At 41.4% G+C, this 19,830-nt stretch overlaps 1 protein-coding gene across 1 annotated transcript in view; it reads left to right on the top strand.

Moving 5' to 3' along the window:
- Window positions 1–19,830, top strand: part of LOC136873332 (uncharacterized) — a 147,451-nt gene that overhangs the window by 75,332 nt on the left and 52,289 nt on the right. The window lies entirely within an intron of this gene.

Here is a 19,830-nt window from a genome sequence, read left to right as displayed (position 1 = left end):
TCCTTTCTGTTCGTCACGCATATCACCACTTTTATTGTTCACTTGTCCACTTTTCCTCCAACGCAACCTCCCACCCATACCTTACTAATTGTAACTCCTCTTTTATTATCGCATCCAATTCCCGTTTTGTTGTCTCTGACCATTTATATTTAATATACCCTCCCTCCAGTTCATCACTCTTCTTTAACTCTCTCTTTTTGTCCCTCCCTACCCTCCTTTCTATCAACACCCACACTGGAAAGTGATGTGATTGAACCCAATCTCCTACCTCCATCCTTATGATTTCCTCTAACATATCTTCTGAGCTTATTACTATGTCAATCGCGCTTCCTCCCTGTTCTGTAACTTAAGTCAGCTTCCCATTCCTGTCGCCCTGTTTCCAACCATTTAGAATGTATACATTTCCCGCTGCACACATTCCTAAAAGTGTATCTCCATAACTGTTTATGACTGTATCTTCACTTCTTCTATTTTTCTTCATTACTCCTCCGTCTTCTTTACAGTACACTGGGCTCTGGTCCCCTATTCTCGCATTCCAGTCCCCAAATAACAACATGCCATCTCTTCTTCAAATTTCCCTCTTATCATACTAATGTCCAGCAATAACTCAAAAATTATTTTATTTGTGTATAACAAACTCCTAGGGTGGCAATATACAAATGCTAAACTTACCTTCTTAACCCTCCCTTCTTCCCTACGCATATTAAATCTTTTCAAGATTACTTCTTGCATCTCTGTCTCAATATCCTCTACTAGTCCGCTAATTTATTCATTTCTTAGAACCACTATTCATCCTGGGATTCACCCCATATTCCGCTCCTTTCTTTCGGATTTATACTTAACCACACACACTTCCCATGTTATCTCCTTCCCTATTTCAAGCCATCTCCCCAAGAGTGTCACAATATCGTGACCTTCCACTACTTCTTTAAACTTTTTATTACCTAATTTGCCTAACAGCCCTTCAATATTCACAAACTCTATTTTTCCAATTTTGTTGTAACTTACTCTCCCTCCTTCCAGATTTTCTCCCCTATTCTCGCTTCTTGTTACCATATCCCTCTCACTTCCTGACTCCATTTCTCCCTTTCTTAACATTTTTTGTCGCTCTCTTCCCTCTTTATCCACCAAACCTTTCTACCTTTTACCCTACAAGTCTTTTAGACTCATACTTCTTCCTTTGCTCATAGCTCCTTTTCCTTTCTGTTCGTCACGCATATCACCACCTTTATTGTTCAGTTGTCCACTGCACTCTGCTCTTGAAGATTCTTTAGACTCTCCCTCGCTCACCAATTCCCGACTCCCTTTTTCCACACCCACACTGCGCTGCCCACTTCCTCCTGGGTTGCTCTACTCACCTACCCCCACTCGTTCCATAATTCGCTTTGCGTCCTTTCTTCCATCTTGCCTTGCCATCATTTCCTCCTCCGTTCTGGCATAATCGTCCATCGCTTTCATTTTTGACACCGGCCACTCTCGAAACCATCTTCCATTTTGACACCACTAGCAGCTTCCCCCTTATGTGTGCCTTCAGCCCTTGGTGTCTCGCCGTCCATAGATGCCGCTTCAAAGTTTCCGTATTTTCACTTCCTTCTTTACCCATATCCCTCTTCACCCAGATGTTGTGTCCTTGTAATTTGCTGGCGTTCCTTAACACTATTTCTTTACTCTACTCTACTCTACTTTACTTCTTTAAACTTTTTGTTACCTAATTTGCCTACTTTACTCTAATTGGTCTGCGACCTTGAGTTTTACGCACTCTTTCCACATCGTCTATATCCACTTCACTGAAAAATTTATTTTCATCTTGTTCTGGATGACCTCCACCACCTTACAAATTACGTCCACCTTGCCTTCCTTCTCATCTTCCTGAACACCATATACAAATATGGATTTCTTCATACTCTCCTGGTTGCATACGTCTGCTTCTTTCTTCAACTTCAGCACCTCTTCTTCTAAATTTTTTACTTTCCCTCTTAACAGCTCTACTTCTTTCTCGTTGCTACACGTTTTGTTCATCGTTTCTTCTGTCTTTGCTTCCAGCCATTTCTTCATATTCCCTATCTCCTTTGATTGCTCTTTCATCATTTCCTTAATTTGGTCCCAAGGGCAGGTTTCTTGTATAACTTCCCTCAATATCTCCTTAATTGCTGCCAAGTCTTCCCAGCTGAAATTGCCGCTGGTATTCGGGCCGGGGTTTATTTCCACCACCCCCCCTCTCCAATGACCAGACGCACAGCTATCACTGCTGCCACCAGCACCGCCCCACCCATATTTCCCAGCTCTTCTTTTCTCACCAAACCATTCTTAGAATTCTTCTCCTGCTTCCACTGCCACCTCCCAATCGCGGCCCGATACTGTTCAACTCCCACCATACTTCTCGGCACGCACTACGCAACACGTCCTTTCTCGCCGCTTGCTCAAGCTAGACTGAGGTAGAAATGGGTTTCTGACTCCCAACAATAAACTGGGCGGTGATCTGACTCATAATAGCCTGTTGAGCGCCCGGTATGGTTCTGCGGAGGTGACGTGATGTCCGTTCGTCAAACACCTGTGGTCTTCCCGTGCGGCTGTTTACGCGGGTGGTAACATTCTCTCTGCGATATTAAAGATCCACCCTCGACACTGTTGACTTCGGAAACCCGAATTCGTGTGTAATCTCCGCAATGCTATTATCCATGCGCCGTGCGCCTATGATCATCCCACGTTCAAAGTTGATTAACTCGTGATGTGTTGCCATCTTCACGACACTGGTGTCTGTGACAGACTGCTCAGCTACGCCGCAGGTAGCCATAACGCTCAGGGGTCGTACACGGCACATTTTCTAATGGAACACCCCTTCCCCTGACTTTTAGTCACTCAGTATAAATAAGTACAATACTTCCTATTCACGCAAAACGATAACGAAGTCGGGAGTCTCCGCTTTGAACATTCCGCAGTAAGCTCCATTATGTTAACTGAGACTAATCTAGAGTCAGACAGTGCACGAGGGCACAGCGGACTGAGACGTCACACCCCTGTGCCATTGCAAGCCGCCTGCTGCCAGTTTCCCAGCATCTGCACATCATTGCCTTTACCCTGTTAGCCTGTTTCCACCTATTTAAAACAACTATCATTCTTACTATCATTGTTGGTGTTACTTCCAACTTCCGAAACAGATATACTGAGTCCACCTCGCTTTCACTTCCTTACAGCGAAGTCGGTCGGAAAACAGATCGATGTAAATATAATTTCGTCCGAGAACTGACTTCTTTCTTACAGTGCCGGGCTGAGTAGTTCAGACGGTAGAGCGCTGGTCTGCTTAGTCCAACTTAACAGGTTCGATCCTGGCTCGGTCCGGTGGTATTTGATGATACTCAAATACGTCAGCCTCGTGTCGGTAGATTTAGTGGCATTAAGAAGAATTCCTGCGGGACAAAATTCTGGCATCTCGATGTCTCCGAAAACCGTAAAGAGTAGTTAGTGAGACGTAAAACCATTATTATTACAGTCGAAACGGTTACAACGACTCCGAAGAGACCAGCGATTAACGATCGGTATAGACAACAGTCGCACAAACCGGTCTTTCCGTGCTGTTGCAAAAAATGTCATATCTGCACATTTGGGGGTTGTAGTAAGGATGTAAAGGAGAGAGCATATGATTTTCTGGTTCCAGTGTATGGGACCCTCACCAGAGTTACTTGATTCAAGAACTGTAAAAAATCCAAAGAAAGGCAGCTCGATTTGTTTTGGGTGATTTCCGACAAAAGAGTAGCGTTACAAACATGTTGCAAAGTTTGGGCTGGGAAGACTTGGGAGAAAGGAGACGAGCTGCTCGACTAAGTGGCATGTTCCGAGCTGTCAGTGGAGAGATGTCCGACTCGTTGGCTGAATGGTCAGCGTACTGGCCTTTGGTTCCGAGGGTCCCGGGTTCGATTCCAGGCCGGGTCGGGGATTTTAACCTTAATTGGTTAATTCCAATGGCCCGGGGGCTGGGTGTTTGTGATGTCCCCAACATCCCTGCAACTCACACACCACACATAACACCATCCTCCACCACAATAACATGCAGTTACCTACACATGGCAGATGCCGCCCACCCTCATCGGGGGGTCTGCCTTAGAAGGGCTGCACTCGGCTAGAAATAGCCACACTAAATTAAAAAAATTAAGTGGAGAGATGGCGTGGAATGACATTAGTAGACGAATAAGTTTGAGTGGTGCCTTTAAAAGTAGGAAAGATCACAATATGAAGATAATGTTGGAATTCAAGAGGACAAATTGAGACAAATATTCGCTTATAGGAAGGGGAATTAGGGATTGGAATAAGTTACCAAGGGAGATGTTCAATAAATGTCCACTTTCTTTGCAATCATTTAAGAAAAGCCTAGGAAGAAAACAGATAGGGTATCTGCCACCTGAGTGACTGCTTTAAACGCAGGTCAGTAATGATTGATTGTAGTAGTTGAAAAAACAAACAAAATGGACGTTATTTATGATACTTTTCTCCAAAAATGTGCTAAAAATACGCCATTATATACGATATGTCGTAATAAGCGATGTCGTACTAAACGAATTTTTAAATAGAGTGTTAATATATGATTTAAATAGAACCGACAGAAGTCCCCGTTATATCCCATATGTCGTTAAAAGCGATGTCGCAATAAAGGGTTTCGACTGTGTTACTATTCGTACATAGGCCTACATGGAGTGATATAATAGCGACTGATAGACGGACGAATGCAGCAGAATTTACTTATCCAACCGCACGCTTTGTATCTCCAGTCTCTCAGTCGATTGACGTAGACAGTGAGAAAAAGGAATATTTATCACTCAACCACCCCTTTCCTCCTTGAGTCTTATACCTTTCGGAATATGACTGTGACTGGACTCTTTGGAGGGAGGAGAACTATTCCGAAATCTTTCGTGATATGGCGACAGAAATATAAGCTGTCAAGAAACCTGCAAGACGACATAGTCGTCTCAGTAATGAAATACTCCGTCTCGATTCTTAGACATCATTTATATGAAGTTCGTAGCATTTAATATGATCAACTGTAACCTACATTATTTTTAAGATTAGTCTGAATTAGGCCTATTTGTTCAAAAATTAATTCTTTTTCTTCAAAATTTTACTGCGGGCTATTGTGTGTGATTTGGCAAACCTGGAATGTTTTGAGTCAAATTAAATAAATAAATAAATAAATAAATAAATAAATAAATAAATGTATATTATAATTATTATATAACATAACTGTAATAACTAGACCTATATAACATAATACAGTACTACTTGATAAAACCTGAATCGCAAGGGACAAAAAGAACTTCCGAATTAGACAAGTTTCCGCATTACGAAAAACATCGGGGTTGTGTGCCTTAAAAATTTTAAATATAATTTTTTATAGCTTACCTACACATGACGCTCGGCTATCCACATTGATGTACGTAGTACTGTAGTGCACTAATTTGTTTTTTATTATTATCTATATATTGAAAGAATTTACTAAATACAATTTGGACCAATTTGCATCATTTTTGTTTTATTCTCTCCTGAATTACCTGCCGGTGAATCTTGAGACATTCATAGGTCTCTAAGTTCAACCAAGTAGGCCGTAATCATAAAATAAAATCATTAAACGATCACTCCAATGATTGCAGGCGAAATTTACCCTAACCCGCAATATACACTGACTGACAGAGCAAATGCAACACCAAGAAGGAGTGGTCAGAACTTTATGCCAATTGCAGGGTAGACTGACGTCACTGAGGTATGCTCATGATGTGAAATGCGCCGCTGTGCTGCGCACGTAGCGAACGATAAATGGGACACGGCGTTGGCGAATGGCCCACTTCGTACCGTGATTTCTCAGCCGACAGTCATTGTAGAACGTGTTGTCGTGTGCCACAGGACACGTGTATAGCTAAGAATGCCAGGCCGCCGTCAACGGAGGCATTTCCAGCAGACAGACGACTTTACGAGGGGTATGGTGATCGGGCTGAGAAGGGCAGGTTGGTCGCTTCGTCAAATCGCAACCGATACCCATAGGGATGTGTCCAAGGTGCAGCGCCTGTGGCGAAGATGGTTGGCGCAGGGACATGTGGCACGTGCGAGGGGTCCAGGCGCAGCCCGAGTGACGTCAGCACGCGAGGATCGGCGCATCCACCGCCAAGCGGTGACAGCCCCGCACGCCACGTCAACCGCCATTCTTCAGCATGTGCAAGACACCCTGGCTGTTCCAATATCGACCAGAACAATTTCCCGTCGATTGGTTGAAGGAGGCCTGCACTCCCGGCGTCCGCTCAGAAGACTACCATTGACTCCACAGCATAGACGTGCACGCCTGGCATGGTGCCAGGCTAGAGCGACTTGGATGAGGGAATGGCGGAACGTCGTGTTCTCCGATGAGTCACGCTTCTGTTCTGTCAGTGATAGTCACCGCAGACGAGTGTGGCGTCGGCGTGGAGAAAGGTCAAATCCGGCAGTAACTGTGGAGCGCCCTACCGCTAGACAACGCGGCATCATGGTTTGGGGCGCTATTGCGTATGTTTCCACGTCACCTCTAGTGCGTATTCAAGGCACGGTAAATGCCCACCGCTACGTGCAGCATGTGCTGCGGCCGGTGGCACTCCCGTACCTTCAGGGGCTGCCCAATGCTCTGTTTCAGCAGGATAATGCCCGCCCACACACTGCTCGCATCTCCCAACAGGCTCTACGAGGTGTACAGATGCTTCCGTGGCCAGCGTACTCTCCGGATCTCTCACCAATCGAACACGTGTGGGATCTCATTGGACGCCGTTTGCAAACTCTGCCCCAGCCTCGTACGGACGACCAACTGTGGCAAATGGTTGACAGAGAATGGAGAACCATCCCTCAGGACACCATCCACACTCTTATTGACTCTGTACCTCGACGTGTTTCTGCGTGCATCGCCGCTCGCGGTGGTCCTACATCCTACTGAGTCGATGCCGTGCGCATTGTGTAACCTGCATATCGGTTTGAAATAAACATCAATTATTCTTCCGTGCCGACTCTGTTTTTTTCCCAACTTTCATCCCTTTCGAACCACTCCTCCTTGGTGTTGCATTTGCTCTGTCAGTCAGTGTATTATGTACTTAGCAGGTTGCTAAGAGACTAACTCTTGCATTAATATTCTGATATCAGTGATTTTCATCCTTAGTAATGCCTTGTTTGATTACTAAATGTCAAGCCAGAGAGTACACACTTCCTCTGATCACGGAAGGATACTATTCCCTGTTAGATACTCTTTGATTCTTTAACCTTTCCCAGCTTCCAAATATATTCAGCAGATGGCAGAGTGTTCCTAATAGTAGTATTCCCTGTTAGATACTCTTTGACCCTCTAACCTTTCCCAGCTTCCAAACATATTCAGCAGATGGCAGAGTGTTCCTAATAGTAGTAGCAATAGTATTTATTCACTCATTAGGTACGGTGTTTACATATTTACAGGACTTATAAACATAACTCTTCTAATAACATTAATACTAAAAAAAAAATTGTAACTAACTATTACATTATATTACAGAAGTAGTATTATTATTACCATATTAGTATTAATGGTTCATGTTTGTGGGTTACTGTAGTCACGTCCTAGTTCGTGAAGCATGGGCAACGGCTGAGTGGCCTAGTAAGTGGTCCTGAGAATCGGGATACCAGTTGCTATGGAATGGGAGTGGGCATCTCGGACATATTCTGAGTCGTGGCCCTCCTCGTGCTCAGGCGGCTAGGACTACACAATTCACCGGTGGTCCATAACCCGTTAGAGGAGAGAGCCTCACTTGGACTATGTGCAAGTAGGGCAGCATCCTGCTTCATGAATTTACCGAGCTCAGAACACTTTAAGCAAGCCTCGGACCTATGGGAGTAATGGAGTCCCACTCCCATTTGACAGGCGAGGGACTCCTTGGAAACAACTTGGCGAACGAAATGGAATTCGATGGGGAGCTATCAATATTAATGGGGCTTATGGAAGAAAGAAGGTAGAACTTGCTGAGTTAGCAAAGAGGATGCATCTGGATGTGCTAGGAGTAAGTGATATTCGAGTAAGGGGAGATAAGGAGGAAGAGATAGGAGATTATAAAGTGTACTTGACGGGTGTTAGAAAGGGAAAGGCAGAGTCTGGGGTAGGGCTCTTTATCAGGAATACCATTGCACGCAACATAGTTTCTGTTAGGCACGTAAGTGAGCGAATGATGTGGGTAGATTTGTCAGTGGGAGGAATTAGGACAAGAATTGTGTCCGTGTATTCACCATGTGAGGGTGCAGATGAGGATGAAGTTGACAAGTTTTATGAAGCATTGAGTGACATCGTGGTCAGGGTCAACAGCAAGGATAGAATAGTGCTAATGGGAGATTTCAATGCGAGAGTTGGGGATAGAACTGAATGATACGAAAGGGTGATTGGTAAATATGGGGAAGATATGGAAGCTAATGGGAATGGGAAGCGTTTGCTGGACTTCTGTGCTAGTATGGGTTTAGCTGTTACGAATACATTCTTCAAGCATAAGGCTATTCACCGCTACACATGGGAGGCTAGGGGTACCAGATCCATAATAGACTATATCTTAACAGACTTTGAATTCAGGAAATCTTTTAGGAATGTACGAGTTTTTCGGGGATTTTTCGATGATACAGACCATTATCTGATCTGTAGTGAACTAAGTATCTCTAGGCCTAGGGTAGAGAAAGTGAAATCTGTCTGCAAACGAATAAGGGTAGAAAATCTCCAGGACGAGGAAATTAGACAGAAGTACATGGATATGATTAGTGAGAAGTTTCGAACAGTAGACAGTAAGCAGGTTCAGGATATAGAAAGTGAATGGGTGGCATACAGGGATGCTGTAAAAGAAACAGCAAGGGAATGCCTAGGAACAACTGTGTGTAAAGATGGGAAAAGGCGAACATCTTGGTGGAATGATGAAGTGTGAGCAGCCTGTAAACTTAAAAAGAAGGCTTATCAGAAATGGCTCCAAACAAGGGCCGAGGCAGACAGGGATTTGTACGTAGATGAAAGAAACAGAGCGAAACAAATAGTTGTTGACTCCAAAAAGAAGTCATGGAAAGATTTCGGTTATAACCTGGAAAGGCTAGGTCAAGCAGCAGGGAAACCTTTCTGGACAGTAATAAAGAAGCTTAGGAAGGGAGGGAAAAAGGAAATGAACAGTGTTTTGAGTAATTCAGGTGAACTCATAACAGATCCCAGGGAATCACTGGAGAGGTGGAGGGAATATTTTGAACATCTTCTCAATGTAAAAGGAAATCATCATGGTGGTGTTGCAAACAGTCAAGCTCATGGGGAGGAGGAAAATGATGTTGGTGAAATTATGCTTGAGGAAGTGGAAAGGATAGTAAATAAACTCCATTGTCATAAGGCAGCAGGAATAGATGAAATTAGACCTGAAACGGTGAAGTATAGTGGGAAGGCAGGGATGAAATGGCTTCATAGAGTAGTAAAATTAGCGTGGAGTGTTGGTAAGGTACCTTCAGATTGGACAAAAGCAGTAATTGCACCTATCTATAAGCAAGGGAACAGGAAGGATTGCAACAACTATCGAGGTATCTCATTGATTAGTATACCAGGCAAAGTATTCACAGGCATCTTGGAAGGGAGGGTGCGATCAGTCGTTGAGAGGAAGTTGGATGAAAACCAGTGTGGTTTCAGACCACAGAGAGGCTGTCAGGATCAGATTTTCAGTATGCGCCAGGTAACTGAAAAATGCTCCGAGAGGAATAGGCAGTTGTGTTTATGTTTCGTATATCTAGAGAAAGCATATGACAGGGTACCGAGGGAAAAGATGTTCGCTATACTGAGGGACTATGGAATTAAAATCAATCAAAGGCATTTATGTTGACAATTGGGCTTCAGTGAGAATTGATGGTAGAATGAGTTCTTGGTTCAGGGTACTTACAGGAGTTAGGCAAGGCTGTAATCTTTCACCTTTGCTGTTTGTAGTTTACATGGATCATATGCTGAAAGGTATAAAATGTAGTAAGCAGCCTGGCCTATGCTGACGACTTGGTATTAATGGCAGACTGTGCCGAAAGCCTGCAGTCTAACATCTTGGAACTTGAAAATAGGTGCAATGAGTATGGTATGAAAATTAGCCTCTCGAAGACTAAATTGATGTCAGTAGGTAAGAAATCCAACAGAATTGAATATCAGATTGGTGATACAAAGCTATTACAGGTCGATAATTTCAAGTATTTAGGTTATGTGTTTTCCCAGGATGGTAATATAGTAAGTGAGATTGAATCAAGGTGTAGTAAAGCTAATGCAGTGAGCTCTCAGTTGCGATCAGCAGTATTCTGTAAGAAGGAAGTCAGCTCCCAGACGAAACTATCTTTACATCGGTCTGTTTTCAGACCAACTTTGCTTTATGGGAGCGAAAGCTGGGTGGACTCAAGATATCTTATTCATAAGTTAGAAGTAATAGACATGAAAGTAGCAAGAATGATTGCTGGTACAAACAGGTGGGAACAATGGCAGGAGGGAACTCGGAATGAGGAGATAAAGGCTAATTTAGGAATGAACTCGATGGATGAAGCTGTACGCATAAACCGACTTCGGTGGTGGGGTCATGTGAGACGAATGGAGGAGGATAGGTTACCTAGGAGAATAATGGACTCTGTTATGGAGGGTAAGAGAAGTAGAGGGAGACCAAGACGACGATGGTTAGACTCTGTTTCTAACGATTTAAAGATAAGAGGTATAGAACTAAATGAGGCCACAACACTAGTTGCAAATCGAAGATTGTGGCGACGTTTAGTAAATTCTCAGAGGCTTGCAGACTGAACGCTGAAAGGTATAACAGTCTATAATGATAATGTATGTATGTATGTATTAATACTTAAAATAAATTGAACTTGGAACTATCTCTTTCACACATGAAATTTATTATTATTATTGTTATTATTATTATTATTATTATTATTATTATTATTATTATTATTATTATTATTATTATTATTATTATTATTATTATTATTATTATTATTATTATTATTATTATTATTATTATTATTATTATTATTATTGCACCAACCTCAACAGAGTTGAGTCAGGATATGAGTAAAATACCACGTAAGGTGAAACCTTGTGTGTGATAATTCAGAGTATTAATTATGTATAGAGAAATATATTGAAAAATAATGCCTGAAGTAAGAGTATGGGTATGAGTGAATGATAGGTATGATCAACAGCACATGGTGGAGTATCGAATAGAAATTGTATATGATGACGTGATATTTTCATTTAGTTATTTCTTCAATAACAGTCTTATTATCCATGACAAAGGATTTAAGATTCTTCAGACTCATTTTTTGGCTTAATTTTGTATTTTGTAAAAAAAAAAAAACCTGAAAGGACATCAAAGAATTCTGGAATGAAGTACAAGAAATTGCGTTTTGTTATGCTAAGTTTGGGTTTGTATAACTCACAACGGTGGTACATCTTAGTGCGTGTAGAATATTCATGTTTAATGTTTTCAATTATATTTTTGTTTTTGTTCATATATTTGTATATTTAATGGGCATAGAGCTGCTTTAGGCCTACATAACCAAAGCGTAATAAATCTCTCTTAACAATTGCATACTGGATATGTACTTTAAAAGGTGAAATATATAAATAGTTCTTCTGACTTTATTTTTCAAATCGATAATGTGACTTTTCTATTTCATGTTCGCATCAATTAATAATCCCAAATACTAAACATTACTTACTTTATACATTTTGTAGCAGTTACAATTAAATTTACACTTGATGTTGTGTACAGTTAATTAATTAAAATCGTTCCTCGTATCTGTTATTGAAAAATTAATCAAATTTGTCTTTTTATGTTTAAAAATAATTCATTATTATCTAACCATGCTTTAACTTTAAGCAGTGCTTGAGTTGCTCTCTGTCTGATGAGATTCCAGCTATCACCCTCAACATAAATGACTGTATCATCTGCATATGTTACGGTGTGCGTATGTTCGTCGTTTGCTATTGTTTTCTCTAGATCATTAATAAATAGAATGGACAATCATGGACCTAATACTGTGCCTTGTTTGACACCCTTTATTATCTTTATCGGTGTGCTTCGAAACTGATTAATTTTGACATACTCTACTCGATCTGTCAAGTAACTTTCAATCAAATGGAGCACATTAGCCCTTAAGCCGTATTTTTCCAATTTCTGGAGGAGCAAGTGGTGTGACACACTATCGAATGCCTTTTCAAGTTCGAGAAATATCCTTGTGGAGAGCAGAGAAGAATTAAAATTGCCATATTTTCTCTTGGTTAAGGTGGATATGGCATCAGTCTTTCCGAGATTTTTAATGAATCCAAACTGCCTGGGAGAAAGTATGTGTTATTTTTCTAAAAATTGGTAAATATTGTTCTTTATGCATTTCTCGAATAGTTTTGATATTGTTGTGGTTATCGAAATGGATCTGTAATTTCTAATGTCATAAATATTTTCCGGCTTGTGAAAAGGTTTTACTATTGTGGTTTTAAGCTGCTTTGGAAAGTAACCTAAGGTGAATGAATCGTTGATAATGTTCAGCAACGGTTCCTTTAATGACTCTATATTTTCTTTAATAATTCGCGCCGAAATACGTATTGTCTATTCCTACAGCTTTGTTTTCATCTACTTCACTCAAATATCTCTTCAGATCGTATTCTGTTACCGGTGCAAGGAAGTAAGTAAGCCTATGAGGGTTGCGAGCGATAATTAATGTGGAGCCGGAAATCTGTCTGTGATGCTTTGCTTTCTCAGTCCTTTCGTTATTGAAATAATTGCTACATATTAGAAATATTTATGTCATCTTTAAGGACCTCACCTTTATATCGGATTTCCTTGATCTCTTCTTTTCTAACTGACCTTTGTGTTATTTCATTGATTTTGCCGCAGACCTTACCCGGTTATTTGTATTGCGATTGATCAGATTCGGATATTTTCGTTTTCACAATTATATCATTTAGTTTATTCCCATATTTCCTGTACTGTTCTTTAATTTCCAAATTATACTTATTTTTTAAACATTGTTGATAAAATCGGTCTCTTGAGTGAATTGATTTCACTAAACCGTAATATTCCACTCTGTTCTTTTAATTTCCTTTGATTTCAATTGAACAGTGGACAGGCTTAAGCAACGGTTAATCGTTTTGACGAATTTACAAGTTTGATATCTAAATCATTGCCGTTTAAGATGTCTCCCCAATTTCTTTTACTTAAATGATTCTGAAGCCCAAAATGATCTATTTCAAAACAGTTACGTCGAAAATTTTGTATATTATTAGGGACCGAGGCATTTTGAATGTTGAGGATTACTGTTATAGGATTTTTTAAATGCTATTTATGCTATTTATTCGGGGCGTCGACCTTAGAAGATCTTTTGCCCCTACTATTATAGGATAAAATGATCTTAGATAGATGCTGCTAAGAAAAGGAGTATGTCTACGTACAAACAGACCCCATCATGCACACGCTTTAGACATCTGGGAACACCTATTGATGGATAACCTAGCTGCACTAGAAAGAGTGAAGGACATGTATCTTAAAAACGTTCTTCTCTGCCTGGCGAAAAACGCTCCTTCGAGACTAACGTATGAGCTCACAAGACAACCGTCTGTAAAGAAAAACTGCGATTAAAAGTACCATTGCCTTCTACGACATAATACCAAGCTTTACATCAAGAACTGCAGGATTAAAAGCGAACATTTGGATAGATGTTTACCAAACAGATGGCATGATGACGTCAGAATGGATGGATTCTGACTACAAACTGCGACATAACATAACGCGCCTCTTACTGAATGTTCAGAAAACCACTGAAAAGTGCAGGTGAAACAATGTTAGGTCTACTACGACAGGCATATCAAGACGAGTTATCTGACCTATTAATAAAGAATGGTGTGGAGCAACTCGGGCCCTCTTATTATTATTATTATTATTATTATTATTATTATTATTATTATTATTATTATTATTATTATTATTATTATTACAAACAGAATGATACACAGTATATCATTTTGGCACTATCACAACACTATATGATACTATTTCAGAACACTGGATATACGCTCCTTAAACTTCCAACATAAAACTCTATCCAGAACTTCACAACACTAAGCTCAGATCAAACAAAAGATCTTGTTTCCTCTTCTTTCTAGTCGTGTCTTTCTGAATGCAGTCCTGAGCCGAGTAAATTAGTTCAAGAAGAGTTAGATGTAATGGCAAATTGCTTTACGTCACAAAAGCACTGTGGACCTGTTCGTGGGTTCGGATCTTGTTTTGATCTTCATCTTCTTGCTCGTCTCCTTCTTCTTCCGTGCTCTGCTCATTCTCGGCCTTCCTCACTGCTATAGAAGGGCTGTAGCTGATTCGAAAATGTGGTATGTCGTAAGTTCTTGCCGATGTGTTTTCGAGCACTTCATTCGTTCCACCATCCGTATTATCACTCTCTCCAAACACGTGAGTCAGTCTGTCCAAACAATGGCACTGATCATACCAGCACCAGAAATACACAAATATTGTACATAGGACTACATCAGTTCCTAATATTTTCCGCATTGTACAAGTAGATGTTAAAGAATTCTTTCAGTTTCCGTTTCCGCGTTATACAAAATATAATATAATATAATATAATATAATATAATATAATATAATATAATATAATATAATATAATATAATATAATATAATATAATATAATATAATATAATATAATATAATATAATATAATATAATATAATATAATATAATAATAATATTATTATTATTTTTATTATTATTATTATTATTATTATTATTATTATTATTATTATTATTATTATTATTATTATTATTATTACGGGGTACACGAAAGGAGCCTCCCCGAAGATTGCGATGATTTGTGATCAAGATAATAAAAGCAATCGGGCGTACCCCGGGCAACGTCAGAGAATGAATAACCTGACGGCTGATCCTTTCACAACAGAAACATCCACACCTGAGCCCTTTTCAGGGCCACAGTTAACGATTATCTCTGTTAACATAGAAGGCATTACACCAGCCAAAGAAGAACTGCTACAAGAACTATGCAGGAAGCACCAGTGCCACATACTGTGCATACAGGAGACACATAGAGGTTGTGATATTCACAGGCCAAAAATAGATGGAATGCGTCTCGCCATTGAAAGACCTCATGATAAATATGGAAGTGCTATTTTTGTTCATCCAGATTTCCAGATTTCATCCACAGCATTCACAGAGGAAAACAACATTGAAATCCTTACTGTAGAAACAGCTAATTGCACCATTTCATCCCTTTATAAACCACCTGGTGCTCAATTCACTGTAAACCTACCATCCAATTTCGGAAACAAGCATGTGCAAATTGTGATCGGTGATTTCAACAGCCATAGTCCTCTCTGGGGCTATGACCATGAAGATGAGAATGGGACAGCAGTACAAGAATGGGCAGAAATAAGCCAGCTGACTTTAATCCATGATGCAAAACTACCTGGATCCTTTAACAGTGGCAGGTGGAGAAGAGCTTACAATCCTGACCTCATATTTGGCAGCAGCAATATCAACCAACAATGTGTAAAATCTGTCTGTTCCCCAATACCCAATACACAGCATAGACCAATAATGTGCCAAGTATTTGCTGCTATAAGACCTCAGATGGTATCCTTTCGGAGGAGGTTTAATTTTAAGAAGGCAGACTGGTCAAGATTTGCGGAATTACTGGACGCTGAAATATCTGCTATAGAACCAGTACCCAGTTACTATGACACCTTCACCACAGCTGTAAAGAGATGCTCAAGGATGTCTATCCCCCGTGGCTGTCGAACATCTTATATCCCCGGGCTTACTTCAGATCAAGCCACACTACTTGCAGAATACAAAAACTTATTTGAAGAAAATCCTTTCAATGAAGTAACTGTGGAAGCAGGGAACAAGCTTATTTCCTCTATTAGAGAGACCAAAAGGGATCAGTGGATACAAACTATTGAAAACTTGGACCTGAAAAGAGACAGTCATAAAGCTTGGAGACTTCTGAGACGTCTAAGCAATGATCCAACCAAGACCACCGCACATCATAATATCACTGCTAACCAAATAGCACATCAGTTACTGCTGAACGGGAAGGCAAACCACAAATCACAAAAACCGAAACTGCAAAGAGAAGAGCATGAAGAGAGCGACGACCTAACATCATCACTCAGCATGGAAGAATTAGAGAAGGCTATCAAACAGAGTAAAAATGGAAAATCAGCTGGCTTGGATGATATACGAACTGAGCAAATTAAACACTTTGGCTTAATGACAAAGAAATGGATTCTCCAACTCTTCAATAACTGTTTGAGCAGAAACCAAATTCCAAAGATATGGCGGAAGAGCCGAGTGATTGCCTTGCTGAAACCTGGTAAAGAAGGGAATGATCCAAAGAATTTTAGACCAATTGCGCTACTATGTCACCTTTACAAACTGCTGGAAAGATTGATCTTAAATCGCCTATTACCTGTAATTGACCCATTACTTATACCTCAGCAATCTGGATTTCGTCCTGGTAAAAGCTGTACTGGACAGTTATTAAACCTTACACAGTTTATAGAAGATGGGTTTGAGGCTCGTAAGGTGACAGGAGTGGTATTTGTTGACTTATCAGCAGCGTATGACACTGTCAACCACCAGCTACTATTAGTGAAGGTCTACAATCTAACCAAGGACTTTAACCTAACAAGACTCATCGCCACTCTTTTGCAGAATCGCAGGTTCTTTGTTGATTTCCAAGAACAGCGTAGTCGATGGAGACTACAGAAAAACGGTCTTCCGCAAGGAAGTGTGCTGGCTCCAATTCTGTTCAATATATACACAAACGACCAACCCATAGCCCCCAATTGCAGTAGCTTCTTGTATGCTGATGACCTCGCCCTAGCCACTCAGAGAAGAGATTTTGAAACAGTGGAGATCACCCTCACGGATGCCCTTAATGATCTTTCTAGATATTACAGCACAAACCAGCTTAAACCGAACCCCTCAAAGACACAAGTGTGTGCTTTTCATCTGAGAAACAGGGAAGCCACTCGCAAGTTAAAGATAGTATGGTCAGGAGTCGAACTGGAACACTGCGAGTCTCCAAAATATCTAGGAGTGACACTTGATAGATCTCTTACTTTCAAGAAGCACTGCATGAACTGCAAATCAAAAGTCTCCACCAGGAACAATCTTTTACGGAAACTGGCCGGATCACAGTGGGGTAGCCAACCTGAAACCATCCGAACTTCTGCAATGGCACTATGCTATTCTGCAGCAGAGTATGCGTGTCCTGTCTGGTATAATTCAACATATGCCAAACAGGTGGATATAGCTCTCAATGAAACTTGCAGAATTATAACAGGTTGTTTGAAATCCACTCCAGTTGAATGGCTCTACCACCTTGCAGGAATAGCACCTCCTTCTGTTCGAAGAGAAATAGCTGCGAACAAGGAAAGAAAGACAGTGGAACAGGAAAGGACCCACCCTCTATATGGGCATGCACCGCATCTGCAACGTTTAAAGTCAAGGAAGAGTTTTCTCAGAACTTCAAAGGAACTTAGAACCACTACTGAAAAAGCCAGGTTGCAATTATGGAGGGCTACATCCTACCTTCCTCCTGGTTGGATAAGATTTTCTGAAACTCTACCTCCTGGCTACAATGAAGAATGGATGACCTGGAAGTCCCTGAATAGACTGAGATCTGGAGTTGGCAGATCCAAAGTTAATTTGGCAAGATGGGGCTATATAGATCAAGAAAAAATCCAATGTGACTGCGGAGAAGACCAGACAGTCCAACATATGCTCCAGTGTCGTCTATGTCCAGCCTCCTGCACAGAAGATGAACTATATCAAGCATCAAAAAATGCTTTGGAAGTGGCCAAGTTTTGGGCAAATGTAATATAGTAATTATAACTGTGTACAACATGTATGTTTCTGATACGAGAATAATAATAATAATAATTATTATTACTTTACTGCACCTTGATTACATTTTACTAAATCCTCCCTCGAGTGCTTGGTTTTCGTCGTGGGATTAAAATCATCCTCAACAACAGACATTACAGGTTCAGATCAGCCATTGTAGATCCTCTGAATAAGCTTAAAAAATAACCGAATTTACCCGCGTAATATTCGCTTGAGTATAATTTTCACACCGAAATATTGAAGTGCCTTTTTAAATAGTTTGGATTCGTTGAAAACTACACTCATGTTCATAAAAAAGAGAACACCTTGAAAGACTCGAGATAGGAAGTTCATATTCACAGGACATGTTCATTAGTATGTTCTGCAGAAACGCAGTCACCTACGTTCAGCATGTGTCATGTTGCCTAGTAGGCACTGGGTCCTCCATGGGCACTGATAACTTGTTCCATACGTGATAGCAATGGTGGTGACGATTATTGTTTTAAGAGGAAGTACAAGTAGGCAACCATCCTCTCTATAACACTAATCAGACGGAAAAATGGACGGGATCCGACACTTCGAAAAACGAAGATATCGGACAAAGAAAGACAGGGGCCACAAAGGGTGTGAAAATGAAACACTCCCAGCCCTCGGAAACCTAATAGCGTCGGGGTTGGGAAAGAACAAGAGTTGAGCAAGGGAGGTCAGACAGACTAGATGAAAGTGAGGAGCCTGGCACAAGTAAGTGGAAGCAATGCCAGGACTCAGCTAAGGGCCCCGTGGTTGGTCGTCAAGCCACGCTCCAAATTTCAGAGCCCCTGGGACCCCTTTTAGTCACCCCGTACGACAGGCAGGGGATACCGTGGATGCTATTTTACCGCCTCCACCCACAGGGGGTTGCGTGATAGCATCGACGCTTATAAGGCGTCTTGGGGTATAGGCATCCATGCTGCATTCACCTGGTTCTACAGTTCACCTTTGGAGGTTGACTTTCGGTCACAGCGCTGCACCCGTTGTTTCACCATATCCCACACATTTTCGACTGGCGACAAGTCCGGTGATCGGGCGGGCCAGGGCAACAGTCTGACATCCTGTGACAACAAGAAGGCACGCGTTCGTGCAGCAATATGTGGTCGCGCATTGTCCTACTGAAATATGGCGTCTGGGCTGTTGTGCAGAAAGGGTTTGGCTACGGGTTGCAGGATGTCATTCACGTAGGTCAAACTGGTCACAGTGCCCTGGACACGCACCAACTGTGATTTGTGATTATGCCCAATAGCAACCCACACCATAAGGCCTTGAGTTGGCGCTGTATGTCTTGTGCGATTGCAGTCAATGTGATGCCTCTCCCTCTGTCTGCGGCGAACCGAAATGCGGCCATCATTTTCAAACAAACAGAACCTGGATTCGTCCGAAAACACTACCTGCTGCAATTCCTGTCCCCAGTGACGTTGTTCCATACACCATTGCAGTCTAGCATGTTTGTGCACATTAGTCAATGGTAGGCGGAGAAGTGGACGACGCGTCGGTAACCCAGATCGTAATAAACGGCGACGGACTGTCACTCCTGATAGTGTACGATGTGTTAAACTGTTCCACTGTTGCGCCAGAGCCGAAGAGGACGCAGCTCTGTCTTGCAATGCCATTCGGATGAGGTGTCGATCTTCTCGGGGGGGGGGGGTCTTGGTGGTGCGACCAGACCCATCTCGTCATGTTCTACGGCCTTCTGTGAACCATTCTGTACACAGCCGTTGCTCTGCCAACACACTTCGTCCCACACGAGCAGCAATTTCCCGGATGAATGCATCACGTCCTCTCATGACAATAATGCGCCCTCGTTCAAACTCACTCATTTGACGGTACGGTTCTCGCATACATCTGCGAGGCATCCTGCGCGTCTGCTCAAGTCACACTGA

The sequence above is a fragment of the Anabrus simplex genome, chromosome 1 (assembly GCF_040414725.1).
Source record: "Anabrus simplex isolate iqAnaSimp1 chromosome 1, ASM4041472v1, whole genome shotgun sequence".
NCBI lineage: Eukaryota > Metazoa > Arthropoda > Insecta > Orthoptera > Tettigoniidae > Anabrus > Anabrus simplex.
The sequence above is the reverse complement of the archived record's forward strand: the minus strand, read 5'-3'. Positions and strand labels throughout refer to the sequence as shown.